We start from the raw sequence: 15,997 nt of genomic DNA, 5'->3' as shown, positions 1-15,997 counted from the left end.
CCTCACCCAATGTCACAGAGCACATTGTCTCATGGCTTCAGCTGTAGCCTAGTCGGTGCCAGAGGTGCAGAAGAGTGAAGACAGAAGAGAAGACTGGAGTCGGAAGGAGAAAGGGAACCAGTAGAGGACTGGACGGGGGAGCTGTACTGCCAGAAAAGGTGAGGGTTGAGGTGAGTACAACATGTTTTGTAACCCTTTCCCAGCCCTATCAAGAATCTATAGAAATGATGACCAGAAAGCCTCCATTTTTCTTCAATCGAACTAATCAAATTTGGTTCTTACAAAATCCGATTTCGTTATTGTGAAATTCACAATAATTTTTATTTGCCATGAATCTCTTCACTCGTGTCTATTAAACACTCTTGGCTTTGGAATGAGCTGAGAATTTCAAAGAGATGCATCATAAGGAAAAAAGAGAGTGAAAGCCGTCCTTATTGTGCTTTTGTAGGGACTCGGATCGAAGGATAAAATGGGGTCTTGGTGTTGTGTCACGCAACCTCAACATCACCGTTGCAGCTAATCGTAGCAACCGTTTGTGCAACTGGCAATTTTATTGAGCAGAAAATCTTTGCCGGGATTGTAGGAAAGCATCTTTAATAAAAATTGATTTGCAAAGTGTTTCCCTTTTTCTCCCAATTTGCCCTGCTTTTATTAATAGTTTACTACTCATGAAAAAAGGGATTGGATACCTCTGTCATCTAGGCAGGGTGGCTGAATACTTGCAGTGCTTACAATCTGTTTCCTACTGTACTTGTAAGCACTGCATAGAGTCTGTCTGGGATGGCTCCTAATCCCGGCCAGCTTCAGTCCTAATGTACTTCCAAAGCTGCAGAAAAAAAAATCCTGCATAATATAGCTGCATCAGCCAAACACGGCAACACAAACACAGTGACAATGCTGCTGGCCTGAGCTGTTGCTCAATGGTCACTTTCACAGCCAACCAGAAAATCCTCAGCTCTTGCACCCCTTAAGACAGAAAATGGGACAAACCCTTTAAAGGGTTTAGCCAGGACTTTTTGTTTTAGTATCTCTACCAGCGCAGAGCAGTCACAGTCCGCTCCTGCCGGCGATTTCGTGACTTCCACTGATGCCAGAGCAGCAGCTTCTTTTCGCTCTAGTCTGATAGCTCCCCACTGCCTAGCTGCAGGGAGCTGACTGTCAGCATGACGATTGCAGTGATTGCCTGAAAAGCTTGTGCAACAAAATATTAAGTTCAGGGTACCATCATTTCTGTCCAGGCTTATTTCATGAGTTTTATTTTATTTTTTTAAATTGTGTGGAAGCATGGATGAAAAGCAATGTCTGACATGTCATTTGTTCATTTTCATAGATTTTTTATTATTATTTTTGTCAGATTCAAGTTGTGTCTGTGACCTTTGTGGGGTTTTCTGTCATTAAACAAGGGGTACCAACAATTTTGACCATGTGTGTGTAGATACGTGCGCCGAGTGGGGGGTGGTCCTTCTTCTGCTGCAAACAGACTTAAGACAGACACTGATGTGCGTTCAACAGGTCCTTCTTTATTGGCTGTCCTCTCGATGACCCGCAGCACCACACAGCAGCTGCTCGACTCCGCACACAGGCCAGGGTACCTCTACTTCCTTCCTTTTCCTAATTGACGTCCCTCGTGGCTCTCTCACTGTGGCTGCCCTAGGCCTACCACCACAACGCTTCACCCATCCGAGTCCATCCGTCTGGCACCCCCGGCCTTCTCTGTCCTGTGGCTTCTCCTGTCAGGGCCACACCCTGACTGTCTTCCTCCTCATTCCCTTCTGGAGCTTCTTCTCTGTCCGACTCTCCCTTCAGCCTTCTCCTCTCGTGAGCTCCTCTCCCTGGACTGGCTTCTTCTGGAACTCTCTACTCCTTATATTCCCCTCTAGAGCTCCTGTAACTCCGCCCCCCCATGACTTTGCAGTTTCATAGCCTAAAGCTGATGTAAAGCCCTTTTCTCACTGCTCTCTGCTGCCATCTTGTTGCCAAACTACAGTATTACACCTTCTTCTGTTTCTGCTGTCTTTAGTCTCCCCCTAGTGGCCAAATCCAGTACTTCATCATCCTTCTCCTATTTCTAGCTGTCTCCCACCTTCGTACACAGGAGTCCACGTCAAGCACACTGTACATTACCCTCCTGCTGCAGACAGGTCCATAGGTCAGTCCACAGGTCAGTCCACTTCCCCTACATGTGTAAGTAATTACAACCTCCTCTATAACTTGGAAATTGCAGCCAGTCCATTTGTTGACTTCAACGGTTTTCGCCTCTGAACCAATTTGGCTGTAGAACAGTGTTGTAAAAGTTTTACTGCAGATATTATGATAAATATATAACTCTGAAAACGCAACTAATTAGTCCTCCAATTCATACATTGATGATTTGTTTAAAAAATTCCTCACGTACAATATCTAGTAAGTAATTTGATTTTTTTCAGATTTGTTTTTATAAGCAGGATAGACAAAAAAGTTTCTCCCATAATGCTATATGACCAAATGGAGAACTGGGCAAACATTTGTCTCGCCTCTTTAATCATTATGCAAAGTTTGGTCTGATTGTGTTTTGTTGGTTTTGCGTCAATTTTGTGTCATTGGAAGACTTTATCTAACGTTGTAAGGCTGCTTTGTTTTGTCACACGCACAATAAAGTTTTAGTGTTTTCCGTGAAAACAATTCTGCACTTGGGTTTACACGAGAGTTTTTAATGGCCTTTCTCCTAAAACTTCATTGTATTAAAATAAAAGCATTGAGCAGCTTGCAGTGTAAGCGCCAATCTCTACTGCTGTGATCCTTTCAACTTAATTTCCAGCTCTATTCGTCTATTCATGAATGTGCATTTAAGCTCAAATCTGATTTGATACGATGTAATTTGATATAAAAGAACAATCTCTACAGACATGAATATAATAAATATATGACGTATAATATATTCCCTTGTGATAAATTTTTTACCATATACTGTATATTTTATATTTATGAGCACAGAAATATGTCTTTTTTTTATAACTGCTATTGAACATATGGTATGTACTTATGTAGTAAACTCATTTGTCTACAGCAGCACACTGATGCACACTTTGGGTCGACATAGAGCCAGTGGTACCTTTTTATATTTTATGATGACCAGTTTTGAGCTCAGATTTCCTTTCAGGAACATGAAGGGACTGAAGACTGAACAAGAACCAGAAGACTGAATACTGAACAGCATTGAGCAGCTTGCAATGTATTGTGCTAAATGCAAGCTGCAGAAGAAAAAGCATAAAAAAATGTAACTTTAATCAATTACAGAATCCTTTTTTTCATATAATACCTGCAATGCGGTAAAAAAAAAAAGGAAGGGAAAGAGCCACCTGGTAAAATGAAAGTGCAGAAGCACCAAGCTAAACACAGCAGCCCCTTAATTTTTGCAATTCATGAGGGTCTTAGCACTCAGAGCTCTATCGTCTGTGCCATGTCAGAAAGTTTTTAAAAAGATCATTACCCTATACTACACCCTATAACTAGTGATAACGATGTAAACAGACATTAACCATATTTTGCTCTGTGTAATGGTATGCCATATAATTGGTGTAGATTGTGAGTCAAAAGTAAGGGCAGATCCAACAGGGAAACTTTTTAAGATTAACCCTTGACCCCAGCGCTCCATTTTATTCGATTTGCTTTCAGCCTGAGATTTCCATTGCTATAATAATTCAGTATAATGTAAACTTAATTATTGTTATTCGGTCTTGGGGCTCTAAGGGGATGGTGTCAAGTAGTAGCAGGTATTTAACTGTAAAAAGGTTGCATTTGGTGTCTAAGTGCTAACAACCGGCTGCAGACGTATCGACATTCTTTTTGATTAAGTGTCAGAGCATTGGATAATTTGTTCGGTGTTGAGTGATCTCCAGGGAAACGCCAGCTCTAGCGAGAATTCGGGAATATTGAGCGGCCCTTGACGGTGATGTGTCACAGAAGTAAGTTTTGTGTGTATAATCACAACTAATGTAAAATAGCAAGGTATTTCTACACTCTCACATTCATATTATCAACTAAATAAGAATTCAGTGCATTATATATTCCTATATTTAATTGGAATGTGTCTTTTTATTTTAACTTCCATTAACATCTTTTTATATGGGGCAGTTATCGTTCACTTGAGAAATAATATCAGAGTATACTACTGCTCTCAGTACAGATTATACAACTACTATAATTCTAACTCTATGATCAAGAATAAAGACACTATAATATTGCCCCTATGTACAAGAATATAACTACTATAATACTGCCCCTATGTACAAGAATATAACTACTATAATACTGCCCCTTATGTACAAGAAAATAACTACTATAATATTGCCCCTATTTACAAGAATATAACTACTATAATACTGCCCCCTATGTACAAGAATATAACTACTGTAATACTGTCCCCTATGTACAAGAAAATAACTACTATAATATTGCCCCTATGTACAAGAATATAACTACTATAATACTGCCCCCTATGTACAAGAAAATAACTACTATAATATTGCCCCTATGTACAAGAATATAACTACTATAATACTGCCCCCTATGTACAAGAAAATAACTACTATAATACTTCCCCCTATGTACAAGAATATAACTACTATAATACTGCCCCTATGTACAAGAATATAACTACTATAATATTGCTCCCTATGTACAAGAATATAAGTACTATAATACTGCCCCTATGTACAAGAATATAACTACTATAATACTGCTCCTATGTACAAGAATATAACTATTATAATACTGCTCCTATGTACAAGAATGTACAGTAACTACTATAATACTCCCCCTATGTACAAGAATATAACTACTATAATACTGCTCCTATGTACAAGAATATAACTACTATAATACTGCCCCTTATGTACAAGAATATAACTACTATAATACTGCTCCTATATACAAGAATATAACTACTATAATACTGCCCCCTATGTACAAGAATATAACTACTATAATACTGCCCCTTATGTACAAGAATATAACTACTATAATACTGCTCCTATATACAAGAATATAACTACTATAATACTGCCCCTTATGTACAAGAATTTAACTACTATAATACTGCCCCTATATACAAGAATATAACTACTATAATACTGCCCTTATGTACAAGAATATAACTACTATAATACTGCCCCTTATGTACAAGAATATAACTACTATAATACTGCTCCTATATACAAGAATATAACTACTATAATACTGCCCCTTATGTACAAGAATTTAACTACTATAATACTGCCCCTATATACAAGAATATAACTACTATAATACTGCCCTTATGTACAAGAATATAACTACTATAATACTGCTCCTATGTACAAGAATATAACTACTATAATACTGCTCCTATATACAAGAATATAACTACTATAATACTGCCCCCTATGTACAAGAATATAACTACTATAATACTGCCCCTTATGTACAAGAATATAACTACTATAATACTGCCCCTTATGTACAAGAATATAACTACTATAATACTGCCCCTTATGTACAAGAATATAACTACTATAATACTGCCCCTATGTACAAGAATATAACTACTATAATACTGCCCCTATATACAAGAATATAACTACTATAATACTGCTCCTATATACAAGAATATAACTACTATAATACTGCCCCTATATACAAGAATGTAACTACTATAATACTGCCCCCTATGTACAAGAATATAACTACTATAATACTGCTCCTATATACAAGCATATAACTACTATAATACTGCCCCTATGTACAAGAATATAACTACTATAATACTGCCCCTATGTACAAGCATATAACTACTATAATACTGCTCCTATATACAAGAATATAACTACTATAATACTGCCCCTATATACAAGAATATAACTACTATAATACTGCCCCTATATACAAGAATGTAACTACTATAATACTGCCCCCTATGTACAAGAATATAACTACTATAATACTGCCCCTATATACAAGAATATAACTACTATAATACTGCCCCTATGTACAAGCATATAACTACTATAATACTGCTCCTATATACAAGAATATAACTACTATAATACTGCCCCTATATAAAAGAATGTAACTATTATAATACTGCCCCCTATGTACAAGAATATAACTACTATAATACTGCTCCTATGTACAAGAATATAACTACTATAATACTGCCCCTATGTACAAGCATATAACTACTATAATACTGCCCCTATGTACAAGCATATAACTAGTATAATACTGCCTCCTATGTACAAGAATATAACTACTATAATACTGCCTCCTAGCTGAGAGGTTGTGTGTTTGTAGCTCTCCTGATGTCTGGAGCAAGCCCAGGGGGAGGCCACCCTGGGCGGGGTAACTCCCCAAGCAAGGCCCAGGCTTCCAGGCCTACACTTGGAAGTAACGTTCAAGTTGTGTCTAAGGCCTCTTTCACACTTCAGTTTTTTTGCATCAGTTCAAATCCGCCAAAAAGTCAGAGAAGCGGATCCGTTCTCAACTGATGTGAACGGATGGCACAGGATCCGTTTTCAGACGGATCCTGAAAGTGAGGAAATAAAGGAACTGCTGGCCGGGAAGGGGGGGGGGGGGGGGGGAGAGAGAATTTTTTTCTTGTTTTGTCCGGCACCCAGAAAGAAATTCGGGTTAAATCAGTGTCTGGAGGATCCGCCAGAGAAAAAAACGTTGCAAGCTCCGTTTTGAAATCTTTGAGGATGGTGACGGACAGCAACTTTTGGCGGATCCTCAAAAAAAACAGATGCAACGGACAGCAATCCGTCACAATCCGCCATTAATGCAAGTCAATGAGGAAAAAAAAAGGATCCTCAAAAGAAAATTGAGGATCCGTTTTTTTCAAAACCTGGCGGATTGTGACTGATTGTAAAAAACTGAAGTGTGAAAGAGGCCTAAGGCGGATGCAAGTCCCAAAGTTGTTTCTGAGGGAAAGAAAGCTCAGAATGGAAGTAGCAGCAGCAGCAGCAAGAAAGATGAAGCTGTGAAAGTGCAAAAAGTAACGGAACAAGGAAAAGCCATGGCTGTGGGTAAGAAAGTTCCAATTAAGCAGTCGGCCAGCCAAGGCAAGCAGAGTGAAGGACAACTAGGAGAAATCCAAAAGAAATCTACTGGTGAGAAGCTGAATGGAGGAAAGCAGCCTGCAGCTCAGGAGGTGCCATCACCATATTAAGGTGTGCAGCTGACTCCCAGCAGACAGAGGAGAACCTCACTGGAGAGACAGACGCTCCAGGAGAACCTGCAGCAGAAGCATGTGGTGGCCAGCATGGCGAGCTCTGGGCGCACAAGGTCGCAGTCAGGTGGCAGCAGTAAAAGTGCTGTGGAGCCTGGAGCCACGAAACCAGTGGTGGTGAAAGTTAAGGAGACGTCTGGTTTCAAGCATCCAGGGACATTGCTGAAAGCAGGATCCCAGGAGGAGATGCCATGTGCACCTGAGCTTCAGGTCGCAGAGGAGATCCCAGGACTGGTCAAGAGGCTCGGTGAGTTACAGCAGCACAAAGACTTGCTGCAGAAACAGATAGAAATGGGCTATAATGTAAAGGCTGCTAATCCTGGTGGGGATCACACCTTTTATGATCAGACTCTGAACATGCTTGGCATACAGCTGGCAAAAGTGGTGACGGACATGGACTGTGTCCTAGAGAAGATGGGGCCCCTGGCAGAGACTTATAGGAACCAGGAACTGTTTATGTCACACAAGCAGGACTCCAGCTCAGACATTGTCCCAGGTGGGCCCCAGAAGCCGGTGCGGCCAGTGCTGCAGCCTGCAAGTTTCTGCTTCCAAAAGGGTCAAATACTGCAGCCGCAGCAGCCTGCAGCAGATCCCAAGCAGCAGTATGTTATGCAGATTCCAGCAGGTGTACCACAAGTCTCAGAATGCCCAGCACAGCAGCCTGCAGCAGATTCCAAGCAGCAGCATGGACTGCACTTTCCAGCAGAGGGACTACACGTCTCAGAATGCCAAGCACAACAGTTGGGCAGTGGACATGTGCTGGTCATTACTGATGGTGCCCAGCAGGGCTCTGATGCTGGGGATAACCGCACTATATCTGGGGGGTCGGGGGCTTGGGGGAGCACAGTATCTTTGGTGGACGCTGCACAGTCTGATAATGACATTGTTATCATCAGCATCAATGTGCATGATAATGTCTGTGATTTCCCCCCTTTAATTTCAAGCACACAAGGTGTGGCTGCCCCTCCTGCTGCAGACCTTCACCCCGTCAGTCAACCCAATGTGACCCCGCACGGTCCCCCCAGTAATGCCTGGAGTCGTGGTGCTCCGTCTTTTACCTCTAGTACCAATTATACAGGCCAGGCGTTTAAACGGAGAAACGTCGTGCGTTTCCGGCACAGAGGTGCCAAGGAGGACCTGCCAGACAGGAGGTTTGTCATCAGGGAGCTCTTGTGCCACCAGATGGGGTTTGTGCCAGTCAGCATCCTGGCAGTGATTAATCTTCCAGACAGGCAGGGCTATGATGTCAGCTTTAAGCTCATGTCTGACCTGGACAGATTCTGGTCTAGTTTCCCCAAGTTTAGAGACACGGAGGGCTGGAGTAAGTTCAGCTTTATTCCTATCTCTAAGCCAGATACTGTCACTGTAAATGTCATCTTCTGGAATGAGTCTGTTCCCCCGCAGGACATTGTGGTGTGGCTCCGGAGGCATTGTGACCTGGTCTCGGACCTCACCAAAAGCAGAGACAGTGATGGGATCTGGACGGGAGGGTGGCGGGTTTTGGTGAAACTGCGCCAATGCAATAACATCACTGCCCATTTACCCAACTCCTTCTTTATTGGGAGGGAGAGGGGTGTGTGTTTCTATCCTGGGCAGCCTCGTAAGTTCTTTAAATGTGGCAAGGCAGGTCACCTGGCAAATACCTGTACTGTGGTGAAGTGCAGCCTGTGTGGGGAGGTCGGCCATCTAGCTGCAGACTGCCAGAACATCAGGTGCAACCTCTGTGGGAAGATCGGTCACCCTCACAGGGACTGTCCAGACGCCTGACACAATATCTGTAAGGACTTTCCTGACGAGGACTTGGTGGCAGGGGCAGAGATTCTGGAGGAGGCAGCTTTACTGTCAGGGGAAATACTGACCAGACCAGAGGTCCACCAGGGGTCTACTCAGCTAACACCAGAGCAGCAGGGTTCAGAGAGAGAACAGGGGAGTATGGAGGTTGTACCTCAGGGGCAGCAGTCACAGGAAGGCATTACTTCAGTGCTACTATCTGTGTCTGAAGAGTATAGCAATAATCAGAAAAGGAAGAAAAAGGACAAGGCCTCCCGTAAACCTGAGGGGTACGACACTGGCCAAGGAGCCGGGAAGAAATTCCAGAGTTCTGCAGGTGTAATGGTCGTATCTAACAGGTTTGATGTTCTGTCTGAGTCTGACGGCGATTTTGAAGATGACCTTAAGAGAATTGACGCAGAGTGTGATAGGGACGTAGAGGACTGTCCTCCGCCAAAGCGGAAGCCCTTACCTGAGGGCACTCGAGTAGAGTCTGAGATGGAGACCGGTGGTGAACAGAATAACTCCGACTCAGATCTGTGACGCTGTTAACCAGATAATGTCTGAACTCAGATAAGGAAAATCATGAGGAGAAATTAGGAAATGTTAAGATAGAGAAGGATGAGTCACTGGGTAGGAACATGATGAGCTCTGTTTGCAAAGTGTTTTTTTTTTTTCTCTCCTCAAACTAGGAGTATGGACTCTAAGTTAATTTGATATGTATAAACTGGATATGTAATGAATGTATGTACAATCCTAGTGAATTCAGTTTTGTATTATTGGAGGAATGTTATTTGTATTTGTTTGGTTTTTACAATAAAAATTGCCCCTTATGTACAAGAATATAACTACTATAATACTGCCCCTATGTACAAGAATATAACTACTATAATACTGCTCCTATAACTACTATAATACTGCCCCTTATGTACAAGAATATAACTACTATAATACTGCCCCTATATACAAGAATGTAACTACTATAATACTGCCCCCTATGTACAAGAATATAACTACTATAATACTGCTCCTATGTACAAGAATATAGCTACTATAATACTGCCCCTATATACAAGAATGTAACTACTATAATACTGCCCCTATGTACAAGAATATAACTACTATAATACTGCTCCTGTATACAAGAATATAACTACTATAATACTGCTCCTGTATACAAGAATATAACTACTATAATACTGCTCCTATGTACAAGAATATAACTACTATAATACTGCCTCCTATGTACAAGAATATAACTACTATAATACTGCTCCTATGTACAAGAATATAGCTACTAGAATACTGCCCCTATATACAAGAATGTAACTACTATAATACTGCCCCTATGTACAAGAATATAACTACTATAATACTGCTCCTATGTACAAGAATATAACTACTATAATACTGCTCCTGTATACAAGAATATAACTACTATAATACTGCTTCTATGTACAAGAATATAACTACTATAATACTGCTCCTATGTACAAGAATATAACTACTATAATACTGCTCCTATATACAAGAATATAACTACTATAATACTGCTCCTATATACAAGAATATAACTACTATAATACTGCTCCTATATACAAGAATATAACTACTATAATACTGCTCCTATATACAAGAATATAACTACTATAATACTGCTTCTATGTACAAGAATATAACTACTATAATACTGCTCCTATATACAAGAATATAACTACTATAATACTGCTTCTATGTACAAGAATATAACTACTATAATACTGCTCCTATATACAAGAATATAACTACTATAATACTGCTCCTATGTACAAGAATATAACTACTATAATACTGCTCCTATGTACAAGAATATAAGTACTATAATACTGCCCCTCTATGTATATGATTATAAGTTTTGTACTATACAGTATGTGCATTTTAGGATTTTCTGTATAAAATCTTTGTTAACATTTAGTCCATTATTCAACAGCAGAGATTTTATTCAAGGTCGTATTTCACCTTTTTGGTGTAAAATAAATAATATATGAGATCAGTTCATAAGTAAAACTCCGTAGTTCAGGGTGTTAGGATTTTATAGGTCACCCTGCGCAGTTTCTCACCCTGGGGCAAGCTACTAGCACCTCAGTTAATTACTGACTGGTAAATGTCTTCAGTGCATTATCAAAGCCGTCCTTCCGGGGCAAATTTTTTTGTCTTTTAATCCTGCAGAGAATAATTAGGGAATATATTATTTCAATTAAAATTGTTTCATGGTTATTTAATGATTCTTGGGAGATAATGGTTTCCCAAGTAATATATGCAGGAGCTAATGTTAATTTTAATTAAGTCATCTGAAACTGTTCACCAAACTTAGCTGATATTACAGTGTCAGGAGGAGGCCTCCGAGTCTTGTGTTGTTGGGATATTTACAACTTCAGACTGTAAGTGAATCCAAAGATCATGCCACATCTCTTGCTTCCCCCAGAATCATGACCCTTTAGTGTGGGACGAGCTGTAGTTTTGATTGACACCCTTCATTTAAACATAAAATGGACTGAAAAATGGGCAAAAAATGTTCAGGTGCATTAAAATAAAGAAAAGAAAACACAACTCCAATATTTATTTTTTTTGGCTTTTATTTTTACACCATTCATTGTGAATTAAAAATAGTCTGCCAACATGATTCTCCAGAGCAGTATGATTACGGCAATACCAAATTTTTGTAGATTTTTTTTTTTTTATTTCAGTGGCGAAGAAAAATTCAGAAAGTTGTAAAAAATAATGGGTTTTGTCTAGAGATGAGCGGACTCGTGGATGATTGAGTTCGTCTGGTTTGACCGGAATTTAGTCGTAAATTTGTTTTGGGTTCCAGTAATGTATCCGAACTCGAACCAGAACCTGAACCCCATACAAGTCAATGGGGACCCGAACTTTGGTGTAAATGTTTCACTCTTCTCTAGTTGTTTCTCCTTTTTCTGAGACTTGTAAGTTTTTCAATTTTTCATCTATGGAGCTTTGTGAGGATTTATTTTGTGAGTGATGAACAGACGTGTTTATTGGTGCCATTGTGGGGGACGTACAACTTTTTTTTATCACTTTTTTTATTGCTTTTTTTGAGAAATGCGGCAACTGAACAGCAGCAATTCTGGCTTTTCAATTTTTTTTTTTTTTTTTTTTTCCTTTACCGCCGGTGTTAACTAATTTTTTATATTTTGATAGATCGGTCTTTTACTGAAGTGGCGATACCAGATATGATTTTTTTTATGTACGGTACATACCATATGCATGTTTTACCTTTAATGGGGTATAAGGGAAGAGAATGGAATTTCGATTTATTTTTATGCTTTTATAAACTTTTTTTTTTTTTCAGGTTTTCCTTTTTTCTTTTTTTGCCATTTTAGGGAATTTCAAGGGAATTTTCTGAGATCTTGTTTCATATACTGTAATGAAGATGTATTACAGTGCATAGGTAATAACGTAATCTCCTAAGAGATGTGTCTGGTCTTCACAAGATATATCAACATGACAGATCTAGATACCTTCGGCCAACTCCTGGCTGACATAGAATCCATTGGCATCCCTTGATCACGTTGCGTGGGAAAGGTATGAGGCTCGGCCCAGAGAGTGACAGTAGCATTAAACGCGTTAACACCAGCAATCGGAACTTAGCTCCAGTTAGATGCAGATCCCCGCTGTTACGTGTTTCGATCACACCGCCTCACCCTCCCCCCCCCCTCAAAAAAATACAATAAAATAAAAAGTATGTAAAATGTTACTCATAAAAACAACAGATCGCCACAAAAAGAAAAAAGTCCTAACACCAGTCTATTGAAAGGAAAATAAAAGTTAAAGGTCCCGTAAAACTTTGACCCAAATCAACTTTATTTTTTTACAAACTTCATCTTGGTATCTTCACCATATTCGTACCGACTTACAGAATTATCTTACCAGATCATTATTCCCGCACAATGACCTCCATAAACGCGAAACTCAACAAAACAATGGCTGAAATATGTTTTTTTTTGTTTGTTTGTTTTTTTTAATTTTTTCGCTATATCTCCTCATTTGTCAATGCTTTCCTTGTTCCGCTGGTTAAAATGAATGGTCTCATTCCAAACTGCAACTCATCCCTAGAAAACAAAAATGTATATTGACAGAAAAAAAAAAAACACAAACAGTTTTGGAAAAAAAGGACTAAAAACAAAGTGCAAAAATGAAAAATGTTCCAATGTGTTATTAGAACTGTTCATGTAACATTGTAAATTGTGGGGGAAAAAAACCCATCACCGATGACCGTACCATCAAAAGAAAAGAACACAATAGATAGTATATTTATAAAAGAAAACGAGCTGCATTGTTTTATGTATGGGTTCCCAATTCAGAATATATGGAGAAAAAAAAAAGAGAGAGAATCTGGCTCTTTCTATTCAGAGCCAATGTCATCTCCGGAAAACAGTGTAAACATTGCAAAATCAGCGGCCGTCATGAATATTTTAGGTGCTAGCAGATTAAAACAAATGTTTTGCCGCAGTGTTCTGCCCTCTGGTCGCTCTTTCTGTTTACCAGAGCAAAAATATTTTAATTGATGCTACTTAGTTTGTATCACCCCTCCGGGTGACATCTCGCTTCTATTACACTTTAAGGAGGGCATAAAAACGAAAAGGAAAGTCCATTAATGTGAAAGTCTGATGTGAACAGTAAGAAAATTAAACGTGCTGTAAAAATGGGATCATCTGGATCTTCTCTAATATCCCATAAAATACAGAGGAGTATGCGCGGTGTATACATGCTGTGCCTTTCATGGACGGTAACGGTTTGCAGCAATATTGTGCCCTGGGGTGAAATTGGCCAAGCTTAAAGGCACCTCAGAGCCTTTCATTTACCCTTGAAAACATATCCAAGTTGCCATTTCAGAGAAGAAGAGGACTTCTAGCTCAACCTTTAGGACGTAGCAGACCTAAAAGTCAATCGATCCTTGAATGAGCCTCGCCACATGACTTGAAATAAAAGCCAAACCAAACACTATATTTGCAGACAAGTTACCCCTTAGAGGTATGTCAACTAGAAAAATCAAACTTCTTGCTTTGCACTGATGAGGAGAAAACACCCTGAAACACGTGTCTGCAAATAGAGACAATTTGCATTAAATTTCCCAGGGTATCAATGCATAACCTATAAGATTCTTAATGATTTCACTCTACACAAGGAGAAATGTTACCATTTAGATGCACCTGCAATCATATCATAACTCTAACTTTGCACTGATATGAAGCAAATACCCCGAAACATTATGTCTGCAAATAGAGAAAATCTTGCATAATTTAATTTCCCGAAGGATCATTAGATGGCCGATAAGATTCTGCATTCATGTCACTTTGCACAAGGAAAAATGTTGCCATTTAGATCCAAATGAGAGGCCTCTCATCCAGCTAAATCATACCTCTTGCTTTGCACTGATGAGCAAACTGTTAGGAGTCAGATTTCTGCCACTCCTTTGCTGAAATCTAGATCCTCACATTCTGCAGTCTCCTGCTCCATATCTGCTGTAGAGGAGACTGCAGAGGATATTGCCTTGCGGCAACTCTCTCCAGAGGCTAAGTCCTCTACTCCTTCGTCTGAGCATGCTCATGGGACGAACTCCCATTGGAGTTCGGGAGTCATGTGTTCAGGTCCTTTGTCGGATCGCATTGGCTCCTCTTGGAAACCTGGAGATTTCCGGAAGGTCCCGTTCGTTATAAAAAGCGCGCATGGCTGTTCCGCCATGCGCTAGTATAGCCATACTGCTGCTGTATGTTTGTTTGATGGATGCATGGACTGGTGAATGACTCATTGGAAACCCCCTACCCTCTGATACTACGTTTGTGAGAGTGCCTGTGTTATTGCCACTATCAGCGCCAGCGCGCTATTGCTCCATCGCCTCAGCAGACTAGCGTCAGCATTGCGCCTGCTAGTTAGCAGTGTCTTTGCAGCAGCTCTGCTCTCGCTATGCTGCAGTTGCAGCTCTGTCTGCATTCGCGGTTGCGATGCTCTTCACCCGATCCTTTTCGGTAGGTCTAGACGGAGTAAGTACCGCCATCTAGTGCTACTCCTGTGACCAGTTACCGCGGGTGCAGCGCTGTAGTTCTGTGTCCTAAACAGACTCAGCGTTTTTGCGTTTATTGTTGTTTCTAGGACTCTGAGTATAACAGAGTCTGTGCAGTGCACATTAGGTGCAGTTAACCCTGTGCACACTACCACCAGATTGCTCTGTCGTCACCTAGCAGCAGTTATTACATCCTCTGCACGGTGGACCCCGAGTGGCGAAGGTGGGTCGCCCCATCCCAGGGCTGTGGGGTACTCGGTATCGGGCCGGTGTCAGGGGGGGAAATGTGTCACAGCGGCGGTGACCCGGTCCGTGGCCCTGGGCGCCCAAATCAATGGTGGTTTGTAGTTAATGTAGTTTAAGTGGAATGGAATAGTTTGTGACGCACCTGTGGTGTTTGGCAAGCAAGATGTTAAGCCAACGCTGCGTGCAGATCCTCTGGGGCTGATGGTGTGTTGCAGCATAGATGGTGTAGCTCCCCACAGGTGAAGCTGTAACCCCAGGGCAGTGTAGTTGCAATAGATGAGAATAGGTGCAGGCGGTGTGAGGAATGTTGGTACCCAGATGTAGCGGTGCTGGCGGTGTTGGCGCACAATTGAATGGAAGACACCAGGGCTTGTTGTTCCAAAGCTTTACTCACAGTTCATGGTACACACTGGTGCCTGCCTCCGTGCCGTGTCCTCTGGGGTAGAGACTCAATCAACCTCCCAGGCAAGTCAGGATTCTCCTCTCCAACACTCCGCCAACATGTACCATTCCTGAACGACTCCTCTATTGCGCCTTTTAGTGTGAAGAGCTCCAGTACCGTGGTACTCTGAAGTTCCTCCTGTCAGATGTTAACAACTCTACTTGTATGACAGACAGCTGTAGCCTCTCTCGGGGACTCCCTTCTCCGGAGTCCTGGCTCTCTATTCAGTTGCTGT

General features: G+C 40.8%; 1 protein-coding gene across 5 annotated transcripts in view; it reads left to right on the top strand.

The window, feature by feature from the left end:
- NOX4 (NADPH oxidase 4) overlaps nt 1-15,997 on the top strand; it is a 372,675-nt gene that overhangs the window by 190,546 nt on the left and 166,132 nt on the right. The gene's annotated exons all lie outside the window — the stretch shown is intronic.

Source organism: Dendrobates tinctorius, unplaced genomic scaffold (assembly GCF_039654945.1).
Source record: "Dendrobates tinctorius isolate UK_male_01 unplaced genomic scaffold, ASM3965494v1 ptg000023l, whole genome shotgun sequence".
In the NCBI taxonomy this organism is placed as follows: domain Eukaryota; kingdom Metazoa; phylum Chordata; class Amphibia; order Anura; family Dendrobatidae; genus Dendrobates; species Dendrobates tinctorius.
The sequence above is the reverse complement of the archived record's forward strand: the minus strand, read 5'-3'. Positions and strand labels throughout refer to the sequence as shown.